At 37.7% G+C, this 14,579-nt stretch overlaps 1 protein-coding gene and 1 pseudogene across 6 annotated transcripts in view; one reads left to right on the top strand and one right to left on the bottom strand.

The window, feature by feature from the left end:
* THSD7B (thrombospondin type 1 domain containing 7B) overlaps positions 1-14,579 on the top strand; it is a 1,079,084-nt gene that overhangs the window by 559,310 nt on the left and 505,195 nt on the right. The gene's annotated exons all lie outside the window — the stretch shown is intronic.
* LOC118614215 lies at positions 3,515-3,633 on the bottom strand (annotated as a pseudogene).

The following is a 14,579-nucleotide window of genomic DNA, read 5'->3' as shown; positions in this document are numbered from 1 at the left end:
CATAGAGTTCCGAACTGGCAAGCTGCTAACCAACAATAATAATAGCCCATGGAATGAGTGAAACAGATTTAGTTGGGAATTAGACACTTCTGCCACATCTGTTCTTCTGGACACAATTTCTGTGCATAGCCTTTTTCTTTCTTTTTTTTTCTCTTTCTTTCTTTCTTTCTTTCTTTCTTTCTTTCTTTCTTTCTTTCTTTCTTTCTTTCTTTCTTCTTTCTTTTCCTTTTCTTTTCTTTTTCTTCTTTCTTTTCTCTCTCTCTCTTCATTCTTCTTTCCTTAAAAAGCATACACTCACATCCTCTCTAAACAAGATGGCCCAAAGTCCCATATTACATACTACGCTCATCTCTAAGTCCAGAATCTTTGAGTAATGCTCAGTTCTTTCCATCAGGCCCAAACGTGGTTCCTCATGTTTTGATGACTTAATTTAAAGATGAGCTATTATTCTTCTACCCCTAAATAAAATGATAGATCAGGAACAACATATGTACAACACAACTCCCATTCACCAAAAGGAAGATTGAGAAACACATGAAGTCAGTAGTCCAGACAAATGACAGAATGTGTGGGATAGGGATAGTGAAGACATTCTGCTTTTCCAGCAGAGGAATTTTCCTAGTTAGAACTTACATTGCATTTGTGGGGAACTCCCTTCTCCATTGCTCTGTGGTTCTTTGCTTTCTAAGAAGCTCTTCCTTAATCAGTTTCCTCTGTGGCCATATCTGCAGAGAACTTTGGGAGTGTGCCTTCCTTAGAGGCTGTGCATATTTTGTGGTTTGCTTCTCATTCATAAAGCTTTGGGAGGCCAAGGATTGCTTTAAGTATTTGAGAGTCCAAGATTTTGTAAAGGCCATCTTTATGATTTCTTTGGCAATAAAACATCTTTAAAATTTATTAGTCTTTTGACCTGTTTACTTCCAATCAATGTTGTGTGTCTACACCTCTGTCCACAGTTTTTTCCTATATAGTGAACCCTCAACATCATTGATAAGTTTTTGGAACTACAGCAAAATGACATATAAAGGAACTAAGTTTAGCACAAGCTAATTGATGTAAACAAGAGTTAAATTTCTTTACCATCTCAGCAACATTATAATAAAACAAAGTTGAATAAAATGACATTATTCAAGGACCTCCTTTTTGAGACTGCTCTTTTAGTTCTTCCTAAATCCGATGCTTCTTACCCTCGGCCTTATGGTAGCCACCTAGAATAAGATGTATGTTGGAAAACAACACCTATAATCTTATTTTTGTTTCTAGCTTAGTCTATTTGTTTAAGTTATAATTTTTAATAAGCAATTGTCCTCTATTTTTATTTTCATCTCCTGATATTTATGGTAATTGATCATTTGTCTCTCCATCCCCACAAGTCTCTTAATTTCTGTTTGCTAAGCAGTAAATTTGCCTCTGAGCTTATTAGCTCCTTATAGTACATTGGAAAAAGCAGCAACCTGACACAAACTAATACTCAAAAGTTAAGCTCACTGTTAAGGCTAAGTAGGTGCTTTGTCAACTCTCTCAGTTGTTGTAGGCAGCAGTGTTCTCAAATATTTTGTAACTGTGTAACATAGGTCTTCATATTTCTAGCCTGTGATCACTGTTCCATGCCACTCACTGCTTGGCCATTAAAGTAATGTCACTTTTTAAAGTTATTTTTATAGCAGCACCCAAATCACGGTACTGTATTCTATATTGTTTAGAATAGTATTAAGCTGCTGTAACAAATAGACCTCACAATATAAATAGCTTAAGCCGTAGATGGCTATCACCCACAGAAAGTCCAGGGTATGTCTTCCTGGTTAGCAGGTGTCTTTCCCCCAAGTAGTGATTTGGGAAGTAAGGCAACATCTATATGGAGGTTTCTCTCAGGACTTTATTATTATTTCCATTCAGATTACAGAGGGATAAAGAGAAGTGGTAATTTTACCCTACATCTGATTCCTTGAAGCTTTTGCTTAAAAGGGACACGAATCTCTTTAACTAACATTCTATCATCAAGTAGTCATATGATGACATTTTATGCAAGGGGGCTGATTGATCCTGTCTGAACAACTGCTTTCTATTGGCAAATATATTCTTTGAAAGAGGAAATATATATTTTGGTGGACTTTCAGCCATCTTTGCCACATGTAGACATGTGCTTAAGTTTCTCTCGATCTTGTATCTTGATTAAAATGTAAGCTCTAGCTGCCCAGGGACTTTCTGTTCATTCATTGTTATATTCCCAGAACAGAGAGCAATGTCTTGATTAGAATAGTCACTCGATTAATATTTGTAGAAGGAATAATATAATAATTAATAAATTGGATTCTGGGTTCATAATTCCGACTCTAGCATTTATCATAAACTCAAGGTGATTGCTTCAATTTCTTTATCATCAAAGAGTAAAATCATATTATCTACCTTATTAAGTGAAGGTCAAATGAGATAATGTATATATGGCACTTAGCAATGTTCTCGACATATAGTAAGTGTTCAGTAAATGTTAGCTACTTTTATTATTATTCCATATATATGCACATATGTCTATTCAAATACACCATACCATGAAATTTTGAGAATAATTGAATAAAATTTTACTTCTGGAATTAAAAGTTTCCATTATTAAAATGGTTGTTTCGTACCTTAGAAAGAATTTGATGTTAAAACAATTCACTGTTTTGGATTCATAAATTTAGAGGGTTATATTCCAACCTGAAGCAAATTGAGAGCCTCACACAGGAGCATATATATGTAACCATACAGTACTTAGTCATTTCGATAAAATCACATAACACATGGCAGGGATCCCTGTTATCCTTTAAATTGAGTATGGAGAAAATGACCTGTAGATCACATTTTATGGAAAATTATATTATTGACATGTTATCAAAAAATTAGCTATCTTAGTAAAATATATCATTTAAGAAGGAAATTTCATTGTTGTTTCAGAAATCTGATATTACATTATCTTTATTAAACACATTCAGGAAATGAGAAAACATCTAAACTTTCAGATATTCAGTAAACATTAATTTAATGCCTACCATGTTCCAATCACTATGCTAGACACTGAGAGTACAATGGTGAGCTAGGAAGAGATGAGTTAGAGTCTGGAAGGTATATAAACAAGTAAATGAGAAAATGGGATGCCACATTATAAGTGCCATGATAGGAAAGTGCAGCATCTTATGCACACTCTCAAGAAGGATATCTGCTAGAGTTATGGGGTCCCAGATGTTTTCCCAGAGGAAATCACATGTAAGCTTAAGCCTGAAAAATAACTAGAGACTAGTCAGGTAAACAAAGCTTTGCCTTTTCCTGATGACTTAAGATTGACATTTTACTTATTTTAAATTAATTTGTATTGATGAATATAGAAAATTTATTTTATTTTATTTTATTTTATATTTTATTTTATTTTATTTTTTTAGGCTAGGCAACTCTTGATTGACCTCACAGATTGCAAGGATCTTGTCAGTTTACAATCTCTTATTTATTTACTTATTTATTTATTTAATTCCTTTTTTTACACCTACAACACCTGGTCTTCCTAGGTGGTCTCCCATCCAAGTACGAAGCAGGCCCAGCCCTGCTTAGCTTCTGAGACCAGACGGGATTGGGCTTGTTCAGGGTGTCATAGCTGTAGACCAAATATGGAAAATTTTAAAGATGTATATATATATTTTCTATATCCCATCAACCAAGAAAACCACTGTTAATATTCCAGTTTATTTCCTTCCTGTATTTCTGTGTGAATTTTATATAATTAAAATAGTATTATATAAAATATTTTCCTGTTTTGTCACTTAAAATAATATTAGAAATATTTTCCAGTTTCTTTATAAGCATGCTTTTAATGGCTAAAAGATATCTGATCTTGTGGGTAAATCCACCCTCACTATTATACTTTTAGATTATTTCTATTTTTTAAGATTTTAAAAAATCACTGGGAATTAATATTCTATTTTAAAGACATTCAAAGGTATGCAAACATAGTTGTCAAAACATAGCAAAGTCTACACCTCCTGAAAAGCAAAATTAATTTTACTCTTAAAAATAGTAGAATTAATTTTCCTTGGCTACTATGACTGCAAAAGTAGAATCTTCTGAGATTTATAATCTTTCTCGATTGGTCTTCCTGGAATCAGTTTCTTGTTGAGTGTTCCTGTGTTATGTGAGCCAAGGGGTCCTTCAAAATGTTGGTCAATATGAGAATAGGTTATTGTGGGATTTCTTGAAGCCCTTAATATGCTAACATGAATGGCTAACCTACAAGAGAGCAGATTTATCACTATGTCATGATTTCCAAAGTTATTTGATCGTGGTATCCTGTTTATATAGAGCTTCTCACATGAGTAGTGTTCCATGGAGCATAGCTTTGGAAAGAATGATTTAGTTGTAGCTAACACATTATAGTAGCTAAAGTGGGAAGGGTTCTGCCTTAATTTAACTCATATTGCTCAAATATTTGTGCTCTGTATAAGACTGCTACACTCTGTGGGAGATATGTTGGTATATGAGAAGCAACACCTGCCCTTAAGGGTTTTTTAGTGTATCAAGATAATTTTGTGTGTGTGTGTGTGCGCGCGTGCGCGCGTGCATACGCACATGCATGAGAGAGAGAGAGAGAGCATGTGCGAGCACATGAGTGCATGAATGTATGTATGTAAAGAGGGTTAGTGATATAAACACAAATACAAAATGTTTATATTGTATACAGACCACAATAAATACTCCAGGAGAAAAACATACAGTATACTTAGAGAAAGGAGATCTCACACCTCGTTGAAGGGCTTAGAAAAACCATTTTAACATTTGTGTGGGTGTTAGGGTGATTCCTTTGGAGCTCTTTATCTTTAGTGATATAAAGTATTGGGTTACATTTATCCATAATATTTCCAGATATAAGTCAAAAAGGCATGACCTACTGGTTAAGAGTCTGGGCCGTGAGTCGGAAAATTGTGGGTGTAGATTGAGCTCTACCATTCAGGAACTATGTGACTTTGAAAAGATACTCTAACCTTGCTAGGTCCTGGCTTCCCACAGGGAGATGATCAGTACATCTGAAGATTTAGTGATAACATATTTTAAGCACTTGACACAAAATAAGTGCTCAATAAACACTAGCTTGTAGTTGTTGTCATTGCTATATTTTTTAATACTTATCCCTTTGCTACCTGCATATGATGACAAACTAGAGTGAAATTTCAAGTAGCAAAAAATATTGACATTTACCAATTCTCTAGAAAGAAGTTTCAGTAGTCTTACTTTCACTGGAGCCCTTGCATTTTTTTCACACTTTGCCAAAGAGGCAGTATGATGGATGAAACTGGACTGTCTTCCTGAGGGCAGAGACGGGTAAGTTTTGCTCATAGTGTATATACAGTGAATAGCACATACATAGCTCATAGTAAGACCTCATTTAGTATATGCACAAAGGCGAATAATCAAATTAGTTGTTAAACATATTCACTTTTAAATTACCCATGCTACCACATGACATTCTTTTACTCATTTATTACATCATTGACTAACCATTGCATACTTTTGAATGAGCCTGGATAGAGTCTCAGAAACCTTCTTACACAGCATTCCAAGAGTACCCTGATAAGTTGAGGCATGAGGTTAAAAAATTATCTGTCACTGTTTGTTAATATATGACCTCAGGTCTTTTGTTTATCCCTGAGCTCCCTACTTGGACTTGCTGGTCTCCCTAAAGAGATTACATTTCCTCAAGGACAGAAGCCCTGTCATAGTCATCTCTGTATACGCTAGTGCCTGACGCTGTACCAAGCACCTAATAGGTACTAAGGAAGTATTTTTTGAGTTTGTGAGGAAACAAGTGTTTCCCAGCTAGCGACTTAACTCATAATATTCTGTTATCTATCCCAGGTCTTTCCCCAAAGGGAAAGGCATCTCCAGCAGGTGTTTTACACACACACCCACCATCCCCTCCTTCCTTCACCAATGTCTGATTCTCCTAGAATAGTTTCTTTACTACTTTGGTGGAATGTATTAGGACACTTAGTACAATCAACTTTTCATACAATCTGGCACAAAATTTCTTCCAGGCTGGAGATAGTAATAAACCTGAAGTGCTCCTTGTGTCACACGTTTCTGAAAAATTTCTTAAAAGGTAAATTTTTCCAAAATTGGATTATAGTTTAAATGCATATTGGAGCCAGCTGACAGATCATTTGCAAAGCATAAAATATCATGTAATATAGCCTTTAATTTGTCACTTTTATAATTCTTATTTTTATGTCTAGCAAAATTAAGATTATATGGTACCCTTGGAAATAAACTGCACTGGATATTTGGGGTTTTCATAGTTTTTAAATTTTTTCCTTTATGTATGTATGTATGTATGTATGTATGTATGTATGTATGTATGTATGTATTTCAGAATTTCTTTGACTATTCAGGGTTATGTGGTTCCATATAGATTTTATGATTGTTTGTTCTTTTTCTGTGAAAATGCTAATGGGATTTGATGGGGATTATATTTGCCTCTATAGCTCGTTTTAGGTAAAATGGACATATTAACAATGTTAATTCACCAATTCATGAACACATAGTGTCTTTTCATTCCTTCAATTTCTTTAAACAATATCTTATAGTTTTTGGTGTAGAGGTCCTTCACTGCCTTTGTTAAATTTATTCCTGGTTACTTTATTATGTTTGTTGCAATTGTACATGGGATTCTTTTCTTAATTTCTCCTTCTGATATTTTATTAGTAGTATATAGAAATACAATAGACTTTTTATATTTATTTTGTATTATGTCACTTTGCTGTTTTTGTTTATTGTTTCTAATAGTTTTTTGGTGGGATTTTTATGGGTTTCTCTATGTAAAATCATGTCATCTGCAAATAGTGACAGTTTCTACTTTTTACATCTCAGTTTGAATATTTTTTATTTCTTATTCTTCCCTAATTGCTCTGGCCAGGACTTACAGTACCATGTTGAATATAGTAGCAAGAAGTGCATTCTTGTCTCATTCCTAATCTTAGAGGAGAAGCTTTTAGTTTTTCACCATCGAGTATCATCTTAGCTGTGGGTTTGTCATATATGGCTTTTATTATCTTGAGGCACTTTCCTTCTATACCCATCTTATGGAGTGTTTTTATCATACATGTATGTTTTATCTTGTCAGTTGCTTTTTCTGCATCTGTTGAGATGATCATATGATTTTTATCTTTTATTTTGTTAATATGGTACATAATGTTGATTGATTTATGGATGTTGTGCCATCCTTGCATCTCCTGAATGAATCCTACTAGATCGTGTTGTATGATCTTTTTAATGTATTGTTGTATTTGATTTGATAGTATTTTGTTTAGGATTTTTGCATGTATGTTCATCAGAGATATTGGCCTGTAATTTTCTTTTTCTTTTCTTTTTCTTGTGTGTGTGTGTGTGTGTGTGTGTGTGTGTGAGAGAGAGAGAGAGAGAGAGAGAGAGAGAGAGAGAGAGCGCGAGCACGAGAGCGATATCCTTACCTGGTTCTGGTATTAGGGTAAGGGTAATGTTAGCCTTGTGAAATGAACTAGAAAACATTCACTCCTCATTTTTTTTTTTTTTTTTTTAGAGGAGCTTGAGAAGGATAGGTATTAAATAGCCTTTGAAAGTTTGATATAATTCACGAGTGAAGCCATCTAGTCCTGGACTTTTGTTTCTTGGGAGGTTTTTGATGACTGTTTCAGTTTCCTTATTAGTGATTAGTTAGGTTATCCAGTTCTTCATAATTCAGTCAGGGGAGATTGTATTCTTCTAGGAATTCCTTCATTTCTTCTAGGTTGATATTTGGTGGATATTGCTTTTCACAGTATTCTTGTATAATTCTTTATATTTTCAGGATGTCAGTTATCACTCTTTTTCTTTCATTACTGATTTTACTTATGGAGCCTTCTCTCTTTTTTCCTTAGTGAGTTTAGTTAGAGGTATGTCACTTTTGTTTATATTTCCAAAGAACCAATTCTTTATTTCATTATTTCATTATTTATTTACTGTTCTCTATTTCACTTATTTCCACTCTAATTTTTATTATTTCCTTTCTTCTACTGACTTTCAGTTTTGTTTGTTCTTTTTTTTTTTTAGATCTTGTAGGTATAATGATAAGTTATTTTTTTGAGATTTTTGTTATTTCTCGAGGTAGGCCTATAATGCTATAAATTTCTCTCTTAATATCACTTTTATTGCATTCCCCAAATTTTGGTATGTTGTTTTTCTTTTTCATTTGTCTCTATGTATCTTTTGATTTCTTTTTTCTTCTTTGATCCAATAAATTGTTCAGTAGCATGTTATTTAATCTCCACATATTTGTTTTTCCAGTTTTTTTCTTGTAGTCGATTTCCAGTTTTATACTGTCGTGGTCAGAAAAGTATCCTTGGTATAATTTCAGTCTTCTTAACTTTATTCGTAATGGCTGAAAAATGACTGCTAGAAATTTATTACTTGCAGGAAAATTACTGCTTGGCTATGCCCATGGGAACATGGCTATATCCATGGAAACATAGGCTGTCACCCATAGGAACATAACATTCTGACAATAAGCTTTCTGCTTCTATACCCCTGCTTACATATCTGACTTGTGAGTTGACAAGTAGTGAATAGAAGAAAGATAGACCTTTGTGTTTAGACAAAATAAAGAATGGGATTTTGGGCTTAAAAATCCTGTACCTCTACATTTTGGGACTGCTTAATTTGGGGTCTGCATACCCCTGGCAGACCCAGCTGGCTGAATAAACAGTGTGTTTTCTATAACTCATTGAGTTCCGGTGATCTCTGTGTCTTTCGGGGGCTGGAGGCTACAACATTTGGAGGCCCCAGCGAGATCTCAGGGAGGGGCCCTGAGATCTAAGACCAGACTGGCCTCCAAAGCGGTTGCTCTCTCTATTACGGATGCAAAGGGTTGGCCAACCTGAGATGTTGAATGCTGTGACGGGGTTAATGCAGTCATCAAGGATGCAACTTTCAGGACACACTCTTTGTTCCTGGTCCCGACGGGAATCTGGATTCTCTGAGGCCTCGGTGTCTGGATAAAAAGTACCTTCCTTGTTCTGTTGACTGGTCATTGGGGGTCCGTGGAGAGACTGGATGCAGTCACTTCTCTGGGTCCACCTACCCCTCAGTAATTGTTCTTGTCTGAGTGTGTGTTTTGTGTTTTATGTTTTGTGTTTTCTGCGCAAGTGATGGGGGGAAACCTGAGTTCACAGAAGACACCTTTGGGGTGTCTCCTGTGACATTTCAAAGAAGGGTTTGTAGAGGGAGCTAACTATAGTATAAAGTTTTCTCCAGGCAGACTAAGAACATTGTGTAAAGTTGAGTGGCTGTCTTTTGATGTAAACTGGCCTCCAGAGGGCTCTTTTGACAAGGGTTGGGTGAGGAATATTTAGAAGGTTGTCATGGGAGATCTGGGACATCTTGATCAGATTCCCTACATTGATCAATGCTTAAACCTTGTTCAGAACCCCCTCCTTGGCTCAGCCTGTATGCCCTTTCTCCGGGGGAGCAGGTTTTAGTTATGGGTACCCTGAAACATGTAGCAACTGAATCTCCATGACAGCCCAGTCCCTCAGTCCTCCAATCTCCATCAGAGGACAGTGACCTTTGCCCACCCTATAATCCAGGACAACAAAGGCCAAATAGCACCGCCTCACACTCTCCAAAGGCCAGCAGGTAACCCCTATGGGCCTCCTGGTCCTGCTCTGGGTGGGGCACCAGCTGACACCACCACCCCGGCCATCCTTCCCTTGTGAGAAGCATCACCCCAGGAGCAGCACACTGACAGGCCTTTATGATTTTCGTGCCTTTCTCAACTAGTGACCTGTACAACTGGAAGGCAAAGAATTCGCCTTTCTCTGAGAAACCCCAGGCATTAATAGGACTCTTATAAAGTGTCTTTCAGACTCACTGCCCCACCTGAGATAATTGCCAACAGCTTTTAATTACCCCCTTGACCTCAGAAGAACTCAGACACATCCAGACTGAAACACAAAAGATAGCTGTGGGAGGGAGGAGAGTTGAGGAAGCAGGGGAACAGATTGAGGAGGAATTTTCCTCCACTCGCCCAGACTGGGGACACAATTCTCAGGCAGGGAGAACGGTACCACCAGATTCTAATTGGGGGGAATTAGGATGCCTGCTCACCAGCCAATGAACCTTTCTAAGGTAACTGAAGTTATACAGCGAGAGACCTCCGGAATCACCTGGAGTGTTTCTTGAATGAGGCGTACCGGATATACACCCACATTGATCCTGAGGCCCCTGAGAACCAGCAGGCAATTAATATAGCCTTTGCTACTCAGGCAGCCCCTGATATCCAGTGTAAATTGCAAAAAATTAGGATTTGCAGGAATAAACCTGTCCCAACTTTTTGAGATAGCCCAGAGGTGTTCAGCAACAAGGAAGCACTGGATGACCTCAAACGTATGGCTAAAATCCAAAGCTATTGTCATCAACCCAGCCAATCTTGTTGCCAGACTCAGACCCTGAGACCCCCATTCATGACTGCACAGATTTCACTTATGCTGTGTGTTCTTCGTGGCCAGACCTCAAGGCCTTCCCTCTTCCTGAGGCCAATGAAGTTCTGTTCACGGATGGGAGCAACTTCATGCAGGAAGGGAGGAGGTATGCTGGGGCAGGAATCATAACTCTAACTGGCACTATCTGGTCACAAGCTCTTGCCCATAGGACTGTTGCTCAAAAGGCAGAACTCATTGCCTTCACTGAGGCACTAAGATAGGGAAAGGATAAGGCAGTCACAATATACACTGACAGCTGATATGCCTTTGCCACTGCACATGCACATGGAGCCATCTACAAGGAAAGAGGGCTTCTGAATTCATCTGGGAAGGGCATTAAGAACAAGGAGGAGATCTTAACCTTACTTAAAGCCATATAGATGCCTAAGGCTCTGGCTATTGTTTATTATAAAGGGCATCAAAAAGGGAATAGTTCTAAGGTTAAGGGAAACTGACAAACTAATGAAGAGGCAAGAACAGTGGTGGCCACAAGGCCAGGGGGACCCCTACCACATCTACTGACTGATGTCCCTTACCCAGAACTGCCTCCGTCTCCAACTTATACAGTGGAAAAAGACATATACTTTCAAGACAAGAGAGCCACTAGGAACCAACAGGGGTGGTAGATGACCCCAGATGGAAAAATTGGGCTCTCACAGGCCCTTGGAAGGACTCTGCTCCACCAGCTACTCCAGTCCATGCACCCAGGGCAGACTAAGATGCTCCAAGTTTTAGACCCTCACTTACACTTGTTAGAAGGAAGAAAAACTGCAAAAGAGATTGCCTCATGATGCTCAGCTTGTGCCCAAGTTAATCCAAAGAAAGGGAAGATAGAAGAATCTAGGTATAGGGAAAGAGGAACTTATCCAGGGGACCACTGGGAAGTCGATTTCACTGAGGTAAGCCTGACTGTGGCGGGCTACAAATGTTTACTTGTTTTTATAGACACCTTTTCAGGATAGGTAGAGGCCTTCCCCACCAGGAAAGAAACTGCCTTAATAGTTACTAAGAAACTACTACAAGAAATCCTCCCTTGATTTGGTCTTCCCAGAACTTTAGGGTTGGATGACGGGCCAGCCTTCATAGCAAAGATATCACAGCAATTGGCTAGCTACCTCAATTTGCAATAGAAATTCCACTGCGCCTACCGGCCCAAAGTTCGGGCCAATTAGAGTGAATGAATCAGACTCCTAAAGAGACATTAGTTAAGTTAGGATTAGAAACTGGTGGGACCTGGGTAGAACTTTCCTTTGCTCTCCTCTGAGCCAGGTGTACTCTGTATATTAATGGATTCACCTCATTTGAAATTTTCTTTGGAAGACCCCCACCTTTAGTACCTAGAATAGAAGATGAAAAAAGGCAGAAATGCATAACCTTGTCTAACTTGAGTCTTTACAGACCCTTCAAAGTATACAGAAGGAGATTTGGTCCCGAGTTCGTGCTGTCCACTCGGCTCTGGGGGACAGACTTCCCCACCAATTTCAGACTGGGGACTCAGTATAGGTCCAGAAGTTCACTTCCAAGGGACTAGAACCCAAATAGAAAGGGCACTTCACTGTTTACCTGATGACACTCACTGCAGTTAAAGTAGACAGCATCCCATCATGGATTCATCACTCCCGCATGAAGGCAGCACGAGAGTAGAAAACAGCTCAGGAAGACGAGCCCTTACGACTAAAACTCAAGCATATATAAGTATAACCCTCTGTTTCTTCCTTTTTTCCTCTTTAGCTCAGGCATTTGACCAGCTACAACCAGAACCGGAAGGAACATTAATAATTTTGCTAATGACAATACACAAGGTCTTAAATAAGACCACCCCATACATAGGACAAGATTGCTGGTTGTGTCTAAACCCAAACCTCCCTTATAATGTCAGGGTAAGAACTCCCCTAAACTTAACTGAGTTCAGCAGGCTAGAACTTCAAATCGATTCACTAGCAGAAGTAGTCCTTCAGAATAAAAGAGGGTTAAATTTATTATTCTTAGAACAAGATAGATTATGTATAACTCTAGGTGAAACCTGTTGCTTCTATGCCAATAACTCTGGAGTAATTAGAAAAGGTTACTACTAGTACAAAAAAATTGAGATGCCAGGGAAAGACAGAGACTGGAATTAAATAACTAGCTTCATGAGATGTTCAATTGGTCACCATGGCTAACAACTCTTCTATCTGCTGTAGCTGGACCTTTAATCATCCTCCTCCTCTTGTTAACTTTTGGCCCATGTTTCCTTAATTTCTTGTTTACATATATAAGGGAGAAAATTAATTCTATTAGACTTTTAGTTTTACAGAATAGAAGCCATGAACAAATTCCACATGAAGAATCAAAGATTTGATTGTCTGCTAAGGCCAGTGGGGAATGTAATGGCTGAAAAATGACTGCTAGAAATTTATTTGCAGAAAAATTACTGCTCGGCTATGCCCATGGGAACATAGCTATGTCCATGGAAGCATAGGCTGTCACCCATAGGAACATAACATTCTAACAATAAGCTTTCTGCTTCTGTACTCCTGTTTACGCATCTGACCTGTGAATTGACAGGTAGTGAATAGAAGTTAGACCTTTCTGTTTAGACAGAATAAAGAATGGGACTTTGGGCTTAAAAACCCTGTACCTCTACATTTCAGGGCTGCCTAGTTTGGGGTCTGCGTACCCCTGGCAGACCCAGCTGGCTGAATAGAGTGTGTTCCCTATAACTCATTGAGTTCCGGTGGTCCGTGTGTCTATCGGGGGCTGGCGGCTACATCATATTGAGATAAGTTTTGTGTTCCAACATGTTCCATGTGCACTTGAGAAGGATGTGTATTCAGTTTTTTGAAGATGGGAAGTTCTATAAATAGCTATTAAATCTATTTAATCTAATGTGTCATTTTAAGCTGATATTTTCTTATCGACTTTCTGTCTAGATGATCTATCTATTGCTCTAAGTGGGGTAGTCAACTCTCCTACTGTAATTATATTTTTGTCAGTTTCTTCCTTTAGGTCTATTAGTAATTGCTTTATATATTTTGTTGCTCCCAGGTTGGGTACATATACATATATATTAATAAGTATTATGTCCTTTTGAGGAACTGTCATTATTATTATAAAATGTCCGTTTTGTCTCTTGTTACCTTTTTTTATCTGGAAATTTATTTTGTCTGATATAAGTGTGGTTATACCCACTTTTCTCTCAATGCCATTTGCTTGGAGTATCTCCTTTATGTACTTTTAAATGGTTATTTCAGATGGAAATATTTGTGGAATATGTTTATGTGTCTCTGCTTTATTCAACTGAGGCTATTAGGCAGAATTTAATTTTTTCAAATGACTCAAGTTCATCATTATGGAACAACTAATGTTTGCTGAAATTTGGTTATATCGGTTAGTTATTACTTGGTAACAAATATGCCAAAATTCAGTGGCTTAAACCAATATAATTATATTATTGTATATGTATCCACACATATGTTACAGTGGTTCTGCTGACATGGGCTGGACCCAGCTAATCTGCACAGGACTCGCTCTTGCATTTCTAGTCAGCTAGAGGGTCTGCTGAATGTTGGAAAATCTAAGATGGTCATAACTGGTATAATTCAGTTCTGGTCCCTATGACATCTCATCCTCAATCAGACTAGCCCAGGCTTTTTCATGTGGCAGTGGCAGGAATACACGGGAATCTGGAATATACAGGGCTTCTTGAGACCACCCTCAGAATAGGCACAGTCACTTCCATTGCATTATTTTGGCCAAAGTAGTCATGAGGTTAGCTCAGTTTCAGGGAATGGAGAAGTAAATTCTCCATTTGATGGAATTGCTGCAAAGTCATATTGCAAAGGGTATAGATATAGGAAGGATTGAAAAAATATGGGTCTGTTTCTTACAACTTACTACAATATCATCAAGAAAGAATGAGCTCCAGGAGTCTCAGCTCCTGATGCTAACTGACTTCAGTTGTGTGACCTTTGAGCCCTACTACTTGTATTCGAGGAGTATGTGTGTCCCTTTTCTTTTCATCAAGTTTTTTATGTTAACTTTGCTGTTGATATATCTGCTTCTCACAGCCATTTAACTTCGACTCTT

Source organism: Rousettus aegyptiacus, unplaced genomic scaffold (genome assembly GCF_014176215.1).
Source record: "Rousettus aegyptiacus isolate mRouAeg1 unplaced genomic scaffold, mRouAeg1.p scaffold_m13_p_2, whole genome shotgun sequence".
Classification (NCBI taxonomy): Eukaryota; Metazoa; Chordata; class Mammalia; order Chiroptera; family Pteropodidae; genus Rousettus; species Rousettus aegyptiacus.
This window is presented reverse-complemented; position numbering and strand designations above follow the sequence as displayed.